Genomic DNA, 16,570 nt, shown 5'->3' with positions numbered 1-16,570 from the left:
GTGAAAGTGTGAGTGTTTGAGTGAGAGAGTGAGTCTGGGTGTGAGTGTGTTTGTGAGAGAGTGTGTGTGTGAGAATGAGAGTGTGTGCTCCTCTGTCACCTGCCCCCTCCATTCATCCCTATCCAGCAATTCCCCTCTCTCCCTGAGCCCTGCCCTGCAATCCATATCCATCCATGCCCATCTGTCCCCTCCATTCATCCCTATCCAGCAATTCCCCTGTCTCCCTGAGCCCTGCCCTCCCAATCCATGCCCATCCATGCTCCTCTGTCCCCTGCCCCCTCCATTCATCCCTTTCCAGCAATTCCCCTCTCTCCCTGAGCCCTGCCCTCCCAATCCATGCCCATCCATGCTCCTCTGTCCCCTGCCCACTCCATTCATCCTTTTCCAGCAATTCCCCTCTCTCCCTTCCATGACCCCCCCTTGCATCCATGCTCCTCTCTCTCTCATGTCCCAGCCTGGCCCGCCCTCTTCTCCCCCCCTTCGCATCCATGCACCCCCCCCCCCTTCGCATCCATGCTGTCGTTTCTCCCCTGCCCTCCCGCTCCCATTGTTCAACTTTACTGCCCACCCTCTTCTCTCCCCCCAACATCCCTTTTTTTTTTCTTTTTAAATTTACCTCCGTGGCGGTTCCGGCAGCGCAGCGTCAGGGAAGGAGGCAGCGCTCCCGACGTCTAGCCTTCCCTTCGCTGTGTTCCGCCTTCTTCTGACGTCATCCTTGACGTCAGAAGAAGGCGGAACACAGCGAAGAGAAGGCTAGAGACGTCGGGAGCACCGCCTCCTTCCCTGACGCTGCGCTGCCGGAACCGCCACCACGGAGGTAAATCTAATATAATTTTCCGCCCTCGACGTCATGACGTTTGACGCGAGGGCGGGACAGAGACGGCTGGCTGGCTTCACACCATGAATCCACGAACCCTACAGCCAGGGAGTGTTTGAGTGACTTCAGAACGTTGTCTTCAGAACGTTCACAGTGCGTTTTATTATATTAGATATATATATATATATATATATATATATATATATATATATGATGAGGGAAAGGAACTGGTATACAAACGTGTATTCTCTGACAATAGTAACCAGTCAGGCAGGTGAGTAGGGTAGGCACCAGACAGGAGCTGCCTGCAGGAACAGTTACTGGAGGAAACCACCCACCCCTGTAGATTTTGCAGATGGCCCTGTACAGTGTGACAAGTGTCTCTCTATATCTCTCTCTATATATATCTAAGGAGGGAAAGGAACAGCTTGCAACAGGGGCTAGTTTCCTGTTGCAAGCTGTCAAAACAGGTAAATGCTTAGAGTCAGGGAATTGTGGCTGATATCAGTAGATGTGGCCCCCTACCTGGGGCCAGCAGTGCAAATGTCTACCTAGGACCTTTGGTAAGGGACATGTGATAGGAACTTGGTTCCAGCATGCTAGGTTTCCACCTTGTTAGTGTCACAGACCATGCAACCCCATCAAACTTAGCTTTTCCTCAAACCAGATATCTGTTGGCAGCATTAGTATAGAACAGTGATGGCGAACCTATGGCATGCGTGCCAGAGAGGGCACGCAGAGCCCTCTCTGTTGGCATGTGCGCCGTCGCCTCAGCCAGTTCCAGCCCCCCTCCAAATAAAAGTCATACCTGCTTGGGGTTAAGGCGGCGTCGGCAGAATCGAGCCAGCACACTTTTCACTGCCACTGCCGCCTTAACCCCGGCCAGGTATGACTTTTAAATTTCGGAGGGGGGCCCTGGTGCTCAGAGGGAGGGAAGGCGGCAGGCAGGCAGGTGGCCTTGTGCTCGGAGGGACGGCCAGCCTGCCTGGTGCTCGGAGGGCGGGATGCCTGGTGCTGGGAGGGATGCCTGGTGGAATGCCTGGTGCTGGGCAGGAGGGAGGGCAGCCCCAACGAGAAAAATCTAACAGGAGGTGAAGACCTCCTATTAGGTTTTCCACAGTGACTGCCTCGGAAAACGGTAGTGCATCGCATCGGATTAGTATTTTAATACTAATTTGCTCATTTGCATACCATTTTCGTTGGCTGCTACTGTGACAGGAAAATGCCCTTTTGTGCATGTCCCCAGTTTACTACTTGTGTTCTAAACTGGCTAGAACCAGTTTAAAACCCATGTTGCTGTTATTCAGGTTAAATTGCCCTGTTGGCACTTTGTGATAAATAATTAGATTTTGGGTTGCTGTCTGGGCACTCGGTCTCTGAAAGGTTCGCCATCACTGGTACAGAATAATGGGCAGACTATAGATTTCTGTCCCCTGGGGGTTCACAGAATGGAATGGTGATGTAGGTGGCCAGTCTACCCCATACTGTGACCCACAATGCTGTTGCTGTAACCTGCTTTGTATTTTCAGTTCTAAGTAACTGTAGACACATTAGGGATAATCTCCTTTGTTCATTTCACCTTCAAAACCTTCCCCTAATCACCAGAGGGAAATTGGCTGAGCTCATAGAGCACCTGGAAGTGAGGTCCTTCCTTAGCCGAGTCCAGTCCCCTCAACTGGCCCAGGAATCTGCCAGAGACATGTGCCAGCACCAGCAACATTTCCTGCACATCGTTCTCAGGGCACCCCAACATAATAGACCATGACAAAAAAAAACCCCTCCCAAAAAAAACCCAAGACAAAAAGCAAATGATACATACCTGTAGCAGGTGTTCTCCGAGGACAGCAGGCTGATTGTTCTCACGACTGGGTTGACGTCCACGGCAGCCCCCACCAACCGGAAGAAAACTTCGTGAGCGGTCCCGCACGCAGGGCACGCCCACCGCGCATGCGCGGCCGTCTTCCCGCCCGTGCGTGACCGTTCCCGCTCAGTTGAATGACAAGCAAAAAATTATGAAACGCAACTCCAAAGGGGAGGAGGGAGGGTAGGTGAGAACAATCAGCCTGCTGTCCTCGGAGAACACCTGCTACAGGTATGTATCATTCGCTTTCTCCGAGGACAAGCAGGCTGCTTGTTCTCACGACTGGGGTATCCCTAGCTCTCAGGCTCACTCAAAACAGGCTCACTCAAAACAAGAACCCAGGTCAATTTAACCTCACAACGGCGAGGGTACAACAGAAAATTGACCTACGAAGAACAACTAACTGAGAGTGCAGCCTGACCAGAATAAATTCGGGTCCTGGAGGGTGGAGTTGGATTACACCCCAAACAGATTCTGCAGCACCGACTGCCCGAACCGACTGTCCCGTCGGGTATCCTGCTGGAGGCAGTAATGTGATGTGAATGTGTGGACAGATGACCACGTCGCAGCCTTGCAAATCTCTTCAATAGTGGCTGACTTCAAGTGAGCCACCGACGCTGCCATGGCTCTGACACTATGAGCCGTGACATGACCCTCTAGAGTCAGCCCAGCCTGGGCATAAGTGAAGGAAATGCAATCTGCTAGCCAATTGGAGATGGTGCGTTTCCCGACAGCGACCCCTATCCTGTTAGGGTCGAAAGAAACAATCAATTGGGCGGACTGTCTGTGGGGCTGTGTCCGCTCCAAGTAGAAGGCCAATGCTCTTTTGCAGTCCAATGTGTGCAACTGACGTTCAGCAGGGCGGGTATGCGGCCTGGGAAAGAATGTTGGCAAGACAATTGACTGGTTCAGATGGAACTCTGACACCACCTTCGGCAGGAACTTTGGGTGAGTGCGGAGCACTACTCTGTTGTGATGAAATTTAGTATACGGAGCATGAGCTACCAGGGCTTGAAGCTCACTGACCCTACAAGCTGAAGTAACTGCCACCAAGAAAATGACCTTCCAGGTCAAGTACTTCAGATGGCAGGAATTCAGTGGCTCAAAAGGAGGTTTCATCAGCTGGGTGAGGATGACGTTGAGATCCCATGACACAGCAGGAGGCTTGACAGGGGGCTTTGACAAAAGCAAGCCTCTCATGAATCGAACGACTAAAGGCTCTCCAGAGATGGCTTTACCCTCTACACGATAATGGTAAGCACTAATCGCACTAAGGTGATTCCTTACTGAGTTGGCCTTGAGGCCAGACTCTGATAAGTGCAGAAGGTATTCAAGCAGGTTCTGTGCAGGACAAGAACGAGGTTCTAGGGCCTTGCTCTCACACCAAATGACAAACCTCCTCCACTTGAAAAAGTAACTCTTTTTAGTGGAGTCCTTCCTAGAGGCAAGCAAGACACGGGAGACACCCTCAGACAAACCCAACGAAGCGAAATCTACGCCCTCAACATCCAGGCCGTGAGAGCCAGAGACTGGAGGTTGGGGTGCAGAAGCGCTCCGTCGTTCTGCGAAATGAGGGTCGGAAAACACTCCAATCTCCACGGTTCTTCGGAGGACAACTCCAGAAGTAGAGGGAACCAAATCTGACGGGGCCAAAAAGGCGCTATCAGAATCATGGTGCCGTGGTCTTGCTTGAGCTTCAGTAAGGTCTTCCCCACCAAAGGTATGGGAGGATAAGCATACAGGAGGCCCGTCCCCCAATGGAGGAGAAAGGCATCCGACGCTAGTCTGCCGTGGGCCTATAGTCTGGAACAGAACAGAGGCAGCTTGTGGTTGGTCTGAGAGGCGAAAAGGTCTACCGAGGGAGTGCCCCACTCTCGGAAGATCTTGCGCACCACTCTGGAATGGAGCGACCACTCGTGCGGTTGCATGACTCTGCTCAGTCTGTCGACCAGACTGTTGTTTACGCCTGCCAGGTATCCGGTGCCCCCATGCTTGTTGATGTAATACATTGCAACCTGATTGTCTGTCCGAATTTGGATAATTTGACAGGACAGCCGATCTCTGAAAGCCTTCAGTGCGTTCCAGACCGCTCGGAGCTCCAGGAGGTTGATCTGAAGATCCTTTTCCTGGAGGGACCACAGTCCCTGGGTGTGAAGCCCATCGACATGAGCCCCCCAGCCCAGGAGAGACGCATCAGTCGTTAGCACTTTCGTGGGCTGTGGAATTTGGAATGGGCGCCCCAAGGTCAAATAGGTCCGAATGGTCCACCAGCGCAGTGAATTGCGGCAGCTGGTGGAGAGGCGGATGACATCTTCTAGATTCCCGGTGGCTTGATACCACTGGGAAGCTAGGGTCCATTGAGCAGATCTCATGTGAAGACGAGCCATGGGAGTCACATGAACTGTAGAGGCCATATGACCCAGAAGTCTCAACATCTGCCGAGCTGTCATCTGCTGAGACGCTCTGGTCTGGGAAGCCAGGGACAGGAGGTTGTTGGCCCTCGTTTCTGGAAGGAAGGCCTGAGACGTCTGAGAATTCAGCAGAGCTCCTATGAATTCCAGAGATTGGGCAGGTTGGAGATGGGACTTTGGGTAATTTATCACAAACCCCAGCAGCTCCAGGAGGCGAATAGTGCACTGCATGGACCGGAGAGCTCCCGCCTCCGAGGTGTTCTTGACCAGCCAATCGTCGAGATATGGGAACACGTGCACTCCCAGCTTGCGTAAATACGCCGCCACCACCACGAGGCACTTCGTAAACACCCGTGGGGCAGAGGCGAGCCCAAAGGGCAGCACACAATACTGAAAGTGCCGTGTGCCCAGGCGGAATCTGAGATACTGTCTGTGAGCTGGCAGTATCGGGATGTGAGTGTATGCGTCCTTTAAATCCAGGGAACATAGCCAATCATTTTTCTGAATCATTGGCAGAAGGGTGCCCAAGGAAAGCATCCTGAACTTTTCTTTGACCAGGAATTTGTTCAGGCCTCTCAGGTCTAGGATGGGACACATCCCCCCTGTCTTCTTTTCCACAAGGAAGTACCTGGAATAGAATCCCTGCCCTTCCTGCCCGGGTGGTACGGGCTCGACCGCATTGGCGCTGAGAAGGGCGGAGAGTTCCTCTGCAAGTACCTGCTTGTGATGGGAGCTGAAGGACTGAGCTCCCGGAGGACAATTTGGTGGAAGGGAGGCCAAATTCAGGGCGTATCCGCACCGCACTATTTGGAGAACCCACTGGTCGGAGGTTATAAGAGGCCACCTTTGGTGAAAAAATTTAACCTCCCTCCGACCGGCAGATCGTCCGATACGGACACTTTGAGGGCGGCTATGTTCCCATGGATCCAGTCAAAAACCCGTCCCCGGTTTTTGCTGTGGAGGCGCAGGGGGCTGCTTAGGCGCACGCTGTTGACGGGAACGAGCGTGCTGGGACTGTCCCTGTGCCTGACGAGGCCTTCGGGCCGGCTGGGTGTACCTACGCTTGGTATAGGCGTAGGGTGCAGCCTGCCGGGCCCGGGAAAAACGTCCACCTGCTGAGGTGGATTCTGAAGGTGCCCGGTGGGAAAGCTTGTCGAGGGCGGTTTCCCGCTGATGCAGTTGGTCCACCAGCTGCTCGACCTTCTCGCCAAAAATATTATCCCCCCGGCAAGGGACGTCGGCCAGTCTCTGCTGGGTGCGGTTGTCCAGGTCAGAGGCACGCAGCCATGAGAGCCTGCGCATCACTATCCCTTGGGCCGCAGCACGAGAAGCCACGTCACAGGTGTCATATATACCCCTGGACAGGAACTTTCTGCACGCCTTCAGCTGCCTGACCACCTCCTGAAAAGGCCTGGACTGCTCCGACGGGAGCTTGTCAACCAGGTCCGCCAGTTGCTTCACATTATTCCGCATGTGGATGCTCGTGTAGAGCTGGTAAGACTGGATGCGGGTCACGAGCATGGAAGATTGGTAGGCCTTCCTCCCAAACGAGTCCAGAGTGCGAGACTCCCGCCCCAGGGGCGCCGAGGCGGTATCCCTCGAACTCCGTGCCCTCTTGAGAGCAGAGTCCACGACCGCCGAGTCATGAGGCAATTGGGGCCGCATTAACTCTGGGTCCGAGTGGATTCTGTATTGGGACTCTGCTTTCTTGGGGATGGTGGGATTAGATAGTGGTCTCAACCAGTTCCGAAGCAGTGTCTCTTTGAGGACATTGTGCAACGGCACCGTGGAGGACTCTCTAGGTGGTGATGGATAGTCGAGAACCTCGAGCATCTCAGCCCTCGGCTCATCCACAGAGACCACGGGAAAGGGAATGCAAATAGACATATCCCTGACGAAGGAGGCAAAGGAGAGGCTCTCAGGTGGCGAGAGCTTTCTCTATGGTGAAGGAGTGGGGTCGGAGGGAAGGCCCACTGACTCCTCTGAGGAGAAATATCTGGGGTCCTCCTCCTCCCCCCACGAGGCCTCTTCCTCGGTGTCGGACATGAGCTCGTGCAGCTCAGTCCTCAACCGGGCCCGGCTCGACGTCGAGGCACCGAGGCCTCGGTGGTGTCGTCGAGCGGTGGACTCCCGCGCCGGTGGGGATGAAGCTCCCTCCATTGACGTCGACGGGGACTCCACCTGCGTGGCGGTCGAGACCGGTACCGCAAGCGGCGTCGAAGGCGCCGAGGGCGCAAGCACCCCGGCGCCGGCACAGTCTGGCGCATCAGCCCTTCCAGAATCCCCGGAAGGATTGCTCGGAGGCACTTGTCCAGGCCCGCTGTCAGGAAAGGCGAGGGGGCCGGTAGAGGCGTCGGTGCCAGAAGCTGTTCGGGTCCAGGAGACTGCACCGAAGTGCTGGAACCCTGATGTGGCGGTACCTCTACTACAGAGGGGGACCTCTCCTCTCGACGCTGCCGCTTCCTCGGCGTCGACTCACCCCCGGCGCCGGGAGCCAGATGCTTCGTGGGCGACCGATGACGGTGCTTCTTCGCCTTTTTGCGGTGCCCGTCATCGGCGCTTGGTGGAACTGAGGAGGAGGAGGTCGATCCCCCTCAGCCTCGAGGGATCGGGTCCGACAGGGTTCGGTCTCGAGGGCCCTGGGTAGAGGGAGTGACCGGGGCCGATTGCCCCCGCGGCCTCTCACCCCTGCCTTCACCGGGGGACCTGCGGGCCGACGGGACCTGTGCTCCTGGGGTCGATGCCATCGGTGCCGATTTCGTGGACATCGATACCGATGCCGTCAAAGTCGACGTCGAGGGGCCGGCGCAAGTTCCAAAAAGACGGTCCCGAAGAACTTGCCTCGCTATCTGTGTCTGTTTCCGGAGACCGAGACACAAAGTACACGTCTTGGTATCGTGCTCCGGCCCGAGGCACTGGAGGCACCAAGCGTGAGTGTCGGTCTGCGAGATATGCCGGCCGCACCGACCACACTTTTTAAATCCACTCGGGACCTTCGAGGACATCGACGGAAAAATCGCGTCGGCGAAGTCAAAGTCGTTGATGGTGGCAGTAAAATTCACACCTCGAAAATAAATCGCGCGCCCCCGCTAAGAGACGAGGGAAAACAAAGTTCAGCGTTTTTTTTTTTTAACTAAATAGAAAAAACGGAGAACAACGAAAAGAGAAAAAGAGAAAAAGAAAATTTGCGGCGAAAGCGCGATCCGGTTTCCGAGGCTGACAGAGAGAGAGACGAACACGGCTCTCTCCAGCGCGGAAAAGAAAAGACTGAGCGGGAATGGTCGCGCACGGGCGGGAAGACAGCCGCGCATGCGCGGTGGGCATGCCCTTCATGCGGGACCGCCCGCGAAGTTTTCTTCCGGTTGGTGGGGGCTGCCGTGGACGTCAACCCAGTCGTGAACAAGCAGCCTGCTTGTCCTCGGCGAATAAACTCTACACAAAACAGGGCAGGGAAACCTCCATAATCAAGCTGGATTATCTTGTCAAGCAGATTTATGATTCTCACTAGATACCAAGTGTGGATAGTGAAGTCAAGCCGTAGGCAGGTGCCAGGACTTTCAAGTGACAAGTCACTTTTTCAGTAAATCTATTTCATCAGGCCCTTTTGTCAGGAGCCTATTTTGTCAGGCCCTTTTGTCAGGGACTTTTTTTGTCTGGTTTCTTTTGAAAGGGTGCCCTTTCCTTTCTCAGACATTTGTTTTGGCCATCTCCTCAACAACTAAGAGACCGGCCTGGCCCCAGGACCTGACCGGGCAATATCTAGCCTCATGAGTCAGCTGGGGAACCACCACAAAGCCATGATCTGGGAGAAGGGAGTGGAAAGGGAGACTTCTGTCCTGCGTGCTCCCCCCCTCCGAGAACTAGGTACACTACAAGTTCAAAGATCCGGACTGCTCAGGGATTGGGTCAATCCAGATTTTCTGGATCCTCAGTTAGTACTTTTAAAATTCAAATTTATGGAAGAATAAAGAAGAGATAAACAGGCAAAATTTGTTGATTTATTCATTAACAAATATAGAATGCTCCTATCCAGTGTCTCTCTCTCTCTCTGCATGTCTCTTTCCCCCCCATCCTGCATCACCCCATCTATCTCTGCCCCCCCATCCAGCATCACCCTGTCTCTCTTCCCCCCCCCACCCCCGTTTCTATCTGCATCTCTCTCCTCTATCCAGCATTATCCCAACTCTGTCTCTGCAGCTTAAGAAAATGCCTGAGCCCACAGATGGGGGTCCAGGTCCCCAAGTACCCCCTTGTGGTTAAGCCCTCCCTCTCTCTGCATGGTCTGGCGTCTCTCCCTCCCCTCCTGGCCCTGCCCGCAGCTCTCTCACTTCCACCCCCAGTGTACCGTTTCAGAGGCAAGTGTTCCGGGCTACAGCGCCAGTAGCAGCCTTACTCACAGGCTGCCTCCGGCCTGCACCAGGCCTTTCCCCTCTGACCAATCGCACTCCTTCTGCTGAAACTTCCTGTTTTCAGAAGAGAAGGATGGGTCAGAGGAGAAGACCCGGTGCAGGCCGGAGACAGCCTATAAGTAAGGCTGCTACTGGCTCTGCAGCTCAGAAGACTTGCTTACTTCTGAAAAGGTACACCAGATGTTTGGCAGGGGAGTGAGAGCAAGTCGTGGGCAGGGCTGGGAATGGAGGAAGAGACAACAGAACAAGAGGGAGAAGGTGTGCAGCATTTGTAGTCCGGATTCTCAGGTGGTCCGGATTTTCAGGCGAGCCAGATTTCTGGACTTCTGCTGTAGAAGCTTGCATAGACCTTACACCTGTGTCAAGCTGTGGTGGGAAATGTTAGTTCCACCTTTATCGCTAGCTGTGGCAGGCCCTAAAACATTTGTCATCACCTAATTTTGGCCTACTGGAGGCACAGCATGATGGCTTGGAGTGTGGCCTGGGATTCAGGGAGGCCAGATTTCAGTCCCACAGGGCCATCTTATGCTACAGGATTAGATCCCTCTCCATTAACACAGCCCTCTGGTCAAGCACTTGACATTCAGTGGAAGCTGCTCCAATTGTGGATACTAAAGGACTTTTGGACACTTCTCTCCCCATCTGTCACCCTCCCCCCAGTTTTTGCAGTCTCCTTTTCCCAGAGCTTGCCTAGAAGCGTTGGCACCACAGCACCTGTCAGCCTTGCATATCAGGAAATCAACACATTTTTTTACACAGTGGAGATACAGACCTTTGTATGTCAGAAACTGTAAACATTGTATTACTACCCAGAAAACACCAAGAACTATATATACGCTGGTTATTTTCCATTGAGCTCAATGAGACTGCCCCCACTCCTGACGGGGCCACTCCTGACAGAGCATCCTCAGCTCAGTTACAATCTGGGCCAGCAGTTGAAACTGGGCCACCAGCTCCTGCTGCAAGTCTCTGTGCATGGCTGAGACTTACAGCAGGAGCTAGACTTTGATATCTGGGTGGGTGGACCCACCTACAGGCACGGCAGCCATTTCATGGGAGCCCTCAGCTGATGTCCTTCAGTGTAGCTGCTGGGGGGTGGCAGGCTGTTCCTGCACACCTTCTTCCCCCTCTAGTGGTCCTCCCCCTCATCGGTCTCCAATGATTGTGGGGGGGAGGGGGAGGGGTGGCACCTCCCAGTGCCTAGGGTCCATTTCAACCTCCTCCTATGCTCTCTCGTGGGCAGGCTGGTCCTGGGTAGGCTCTTCTCAGGGCTGGAGGGTGCTTTGTGTGTGTAAAAGGTTTCTAATTGAGATCAACACAACCTACATGGCTTTCAGAGTGGTGCAGCTGGCTCTTGGGAAGCAAAGACAAGGACAACTGGGGGAGGGGGGGCAGTTGTTACCTGGGAAACATGTCTGAGGTGTAGTACCAATGAGATGACATAGCAGGGAAATGCAGAGGCAATGATATCAGAAGGGTTTGTCCCCTGTGAGGGTGATCTGGCTATGAGCACACAGGATGGGATCTGAACCTGGAGGGCCCTGGGTGAGCAGGCACTCGCTGTGAGGTAGTATGGCGGTGCACTGTTACACCGATGGGGTCCACTGTTGCCGTTTTTGTCAGGAATGTGTGGGGGGGGGGGGGTGCATCTCCATGCCTATGTGTCATACAGCTGAATGGGAGATGGCAGGAGACCCTGTCGGAGCTGCCGATCCTTCTTGCCACCTCTGTTGAGACCCGTAGGAGAAAGGCACTTTCCAGACGTCAAGGTGGAAAACCTAGATCTGGGGATATCTGTGGGGTACTGATGCTAGCTGTTTTAGGGCTCTCACTGATGACGGTGGCTGCACATCACACCATGACTTGTGCCCACACTTTAGGGGTGCCTGGGGGGAAAGGAAGTGTACACATAGGTAGGCATTTCAATAGCGGGGGTTGGGGGACCACTATAATATGAAGATTTCAGGGGCCCCCAGCTTAGGCCTTGAGGGATGTCTCACAGTGTTGCAGGAATTGATGCATGAATTACCCCTATTGTTAGCAGAATCTGTGGTACTTCAGGAGTCAAACAGCACACACCAGAATGAGGGAGAAATCTTCTTTATTTGCCAGCAAACAAAGTAGGACATCAGCATTAAGTCTCTTCTTCTCTTTCTCAGCTCTCTGTGTCTTTGTGGCTTCTGTCTCAGCTCCTTCTCTTCTGCTGTCTCTCCCTCTTCTGTCTGTTCCTTCTGACGTAAGCTGCTTCTACTCCCACTTATATACCGTCCTATCTCCCTCCTAGCCCCCCTTACTCTCCAGATGGTAAAGAATAATTACCCTGTCTGAACTAATTATTACCATACATATATTCCAAATATCAGTTACATAGGTTTCAGACATTTCTCAAACTGACCTATGACCTGGGGCCTCTCACACTAGACATTGTGGCTCCCATCTCTTACATTTTCATTATGATTAATTTCTCAGCTATAGCTTAAACTGAGTTCATTTAGGGGCTAAGGGACATTCTCATATTCCTAGTCAACTTCATACTAACTGCTAACTGAACTCTGGCATTCATTAAGGGGTCAAGGGCCAGTCTTACTTAATAGCATACAGCTATAGTTTGTTATTACTTTAAGGACCATTCCTATACTTAGCTAATCAATCAAGGAGAAGAGAGTTGACTTCTCTGACCTCTTAGCTTCATACACTGAACCACCTAGGACTGTACATAAGTCAAACCAGATGCTTGACCTTTTCACTGCAGTCCTACTCAGAACGTAAGGCAAAGAGTTGAACAAACATTAGATTTAAAAAGGTATTCTACATATTAACTACACAGAATAAACATATTCTAAAATAAGCATCCTTATAAGACATATTCTAAAATACACAGAAATCAGAATTCAAGAATATCTAAAATCTAACTATTGCCTCTTTCTAAACACTTTAAACTAATCCTTTAATCTGCCTACAGAGCCGTTCAGTATGCCTAATGGTATACAGATGTATGTGCTAGCATTAGCAATCCATCACTCACAAGGTGTCAAAGAAAGTTTCTGTCTCTGACCTTTCTAAGTAATTAAATCCAGCTGGCATTCCTTCACTTGCAGGGTGAAAAAGTTGAATTCAAACACCAAACTTTTAAACCCCAGATTTTTAAACAGAATTAACACTTAATATAATTTCTTATATATGTATAATTATGCCCATGCTGTCTCAACAGAGCAACATATCAACCTTTGGAGTAGACAATGGTATATCCAATGAGTGTGGGTTAGGGAGCATGTGAGACCACCCATTTGGGGGACAACTGATGCTATGACAGCCTTCCTTGAACACTCCTTTGTCAGATGCGTGTTTGGCATAGGGGTTAGGGCTATGTGCCCTGAATGCAGGGGATGTGGGTTTGTTTCCCACTGTGGGTGTTTAGGGTTACTGTTTTATATCCCCTGCCATAAGAGCTGCAATGTGCTAGGTAGGTGTGTGTGACACACTGAGCACTTTTGCATTGGTTACTGGAGGATGCTGACCAACGGGCTTTACTATTTCTCTCTTCCTTTCCATGTCATCTCATAGGTTGGGAGTTGGCAGCACACTATAACAAGGGTAGCTGAATACTCTTGAGCTGTTATAGGGGTGCTATGTCTGTGGTACTTACGTCAGGCCCCGAGGCACTCCCGCATGCACCGGATTAGAACAGGGTCTTCATGCCAGACATGCCTGTACTGGTGCTGGAATTACTCAAGGTTCCAGTGCGTTCCAAAGCGTTTGCAAAACACATGATGGTGGAGACAAGATTTAGGTGATGGGCCTTCTTGGTGTCACATATATTAATATTTTGGATAACATGTTGTGTGATGCTCCTCACATAATCTGTGACAGATGGCATAAGGCAGAATGGGAAGGAGGTTGAAGTGAGTATGCACTGCACTGGCACAGGTGCAATGTGAGCTGTGGTGGCATGGGGGCCTTTCCATGGAGTATGTGCACTGTTACTGGGAGGTGGGTATGGGCAGTGGAATAAAGCAGATGTGCCTTTGGGTAGCTCAAAGTACTTTAGTGAGCTACTGCCAATGTTCCCATCAGAATGTAGGCATGGGCCAGGATGCGGGGGAGGGGGCAGATATGTGTAGCCCCTCATTTTAAAAGTGCATGGTTAGTGGAGGGGGGGGAGTCATAATTATTATTGGATATTTTGAGTTCAGCAATGTTTTTTTTTCCTTTCTTATGAAAAAACAACATGTATTGCAACAACAAAGGGACCTCAGTGCATGTGACCCTACCTATGTATGGTGCTTGCACTTAAGTGGTGCTGTGATCCTGGGGGAAAATGCTTCACACTCACCTTTCCAAGCTACTCCTTATTGATTTCCATGCCTTCATGGAGACTTGTGGGGGCAGGGGATGGTAGTGCTTCTTGATTTGTCTCCTGTGCCCGAGACACAGAAGGACCAGGAGCTCTCCCTCTTGCACAGAGAAATTATTCTCCCTTCTCAAACACATAGCTGGACACACTGAGGAACTTTCCTTCACATGCAGAAGTACATATGCACATTTTGCATGTGGAGGGAACGTCCTGGCGTTGCTACAGATGTTTTCTCAACCTGGGGACCATTGCCATTGCACGATTAGGGTAGAGTATTTTCTATCGGCAGAAACATTTATCTCCGAATATCTATGACACTTTTGGTAAGTCATCTTTCAAAACATTTTGTGCATTTTTGAATATCGGAAAACATTTAATTTTTTTCTTCTATTATGGACTTCAGTTTTTAAATGTTTTCCAATTAACGTTTATTTTGCCAATTGAACATCATATCAAAAATGCCCTTCCATATCTACTACTAAATAGTTGTGAAGAGTTACTAAGCATATACAGCACTGTACAGGTACACAAAGGAGAAAGTCCCTGCTCTACAGAGCTTACTGTAAGTCAAGAAAAACCCTGCCATCATGACAAGGTGATTTAGAAAAACATATACAGTTTATTCCCCTAACTAGAAAGGAACACCACTTATTTTGACAGGATAGAGAAAGAGGGATTAGGTAATTAAAGAATTAGTCACCAGATAATGAAATATTTATGCATACTATGTCTGGATACTTTGACATTGCCACAGAGAGCACAACAAGTCTGCTAGACGAGGCACACCATTCTCTCCAACACTGGTCAGGATAGGCCTGCTTAAAAAGGTAGGTTTTGAGAACCACTTCAAACCTGAGAAAGGATATTTCCATTTCATTACAAACGAACATTACAAAAAGGTAGATTTTGAAGACCATTTTAAATCTGGGAAAGGATATTTCTGTTCTATTCCAAATGAACATGACCAGCAAGAGGGATTCTATGAGACAGTGTATTTACTAAAAGGCGTATTTAAGAATTAAAAGCAACCTCAAAGAAAAAAAGTGTTTAAACTGGATTTGGGTCAACCCAAACCCCACTGCAACAGACAGATAAGTGAGCAAACTGAAAAGTCCACATGGGAAGTTCATGGCTAGAGGGGGAACATGACATCATTTCAGGATGTTTGTTCTAGGTATATAACTCAGCAAGGTGAACAAGCAGAATAAGGCGTATCAGTTAAATGGCTCAAATTAGAACGTGTCCAGAAAGCGAAGTACCAGAGCAAAGTCATTTCTCTGCTACTAATAATAGAGTTAAGCTTTAGACATAGAGGGGCATAATCAAACGTCGCCGGCGAAATAAATCACCAGCGATCTATTTTGGCGGCGGTGCAATAGCTGGCCGGAACCGTATTATTGAAAAAGATGGCCGGCAATCTTTTTTTCGATAATACGGTTTAGCCCGGCCAACTGCCAGAGTTCGCCGGGTTTGAGCTGGCCGGTTTTGTTTTTCAATGAAAAAAAATGCCGGCGATCTCAAACCCGGCGAAATCCAAGTCCTTTGGTCGTGGGAGGAGCCAGCATTTGTACTGCACTGGTCCCCCTGACATGCCAGGACAGCAACTGGGCACCCTAGGGGGCACTTCTAAAAATGTTTAAAAAATGTATAAATACCTCCCAGGTGCATAGCTCCCTTACCTTGGGTGCTGAGCCCCCCAAATCCCCCCCAAAACCCACTGTACCCACATGTAGGTGCCCCCCTTCACCCATAAGGACTATGGTAGTGGTGTAAAGTTGTGGGTAGTGGTGTAAAGTTGTGGGGAGTGGGTTTTGGGGGGGGGGGGTTGGAGGGCTCAACACTTAGCACCACAAGTGTAACAGGTAGGGGGGGGGATGGACCTGGGTCTGCCTGCCTGAAGTGCACTGCACCCATTAAAAACTGCTCCAGGGACATGCATACTGCTGTCAGGGAGCTGGGTATGACATTTGAGGCTGGCATACAGGCTGACAAAAAAGGTTTTTATTTTTAATTTTTAGTGTGGGAGAGGGTTGGTGACCACTGGGGAAGTATGGGGAGGTCATTCCCCATTTCCTCCGGTGGTCATCTGGTGAGTTGAGGCACCTTTTTGAGGCTTAGTTGTGGAAATAAAAGGACCAAGTAAACCCGGCGAAATACTGCATAACGCCGCTTTTTTTTTTCCATTATCCGCGAAAGCCGGCAATCTGGTAGCCACACCCATGCCCCACCTTCGCTACGCCGCCGACAAGCCCCCTTGAACTTTCGCCAGCTCGGCGATGGGAAAGTGGCGATTGTGTCAAAAAAGGAGCTTTCAATTAAACGAATTTCGACGCTTTTGAGAGATCGCCGGCCATCTCCCAATTTATGTCGGAAGATGCCTGGCGATCACTTTCCAAAATAAGCCTGATGGAAAAATAGTAGACGATGGCAGAGAAAGACCTGCATGGTCCATCCAGTCTGCTGCCCAACAAAATAAACTCATATGTGCATGCTACCTTTTGTGTATACCTGACCTTGATTAGTATCTGCCATCCTCACGGCACAGACCGTATAAGTCTGCCCAACACTAGCCCCCCCCCCCCACCACCACCACCACCAGCTCTGCCACCCAATCTCCGCTAAACTTCTGAGGATCCCTTCCTTCTGAACAGGATTCCTTTATGTTTATCCCACGCATTTTTGAATTCCATTACCGTTTTCATCTCCACCACCTTCTGC

The 16,570-nt window shown here is 51.0% G+C and overlaps 1 protein-coding gene across 2 annotated transcripts in view; it reads right to left on the bottom strand.

Moving 5' to 3' along the window:
- The window catches only part of ITFG2 (integrin alpha FG-GAP repeat containing 2), a 272,555-nt gene that overhangs the window by 167,546 nt on the left and 88,439 nt on the right, over window positions 1-16,570 (bottom strand). The gene's annotated exons all lie outside the window — the stretch shown is intronic.

This window comes from Microcaecilia unicolor, chromosome 9 (assembly GCF_901765095.1).
Source record: "Microcaecilia unicolor chromosome 9, aMicUni1.1, whole genome shotgun sequence".
Taxonomy (NCBI): domain Eukaryota; kingdom Metazoa; phylum Chordata; class Amphibia; order Gymnophiona; family Siphonopidae; genus Microcaecilia; species Microcaecilia unicolor.
Note: the sequence above shows the minus strand (reverse complement) of the source record. Positions and strands in the feature narration are given on the sequence as shown.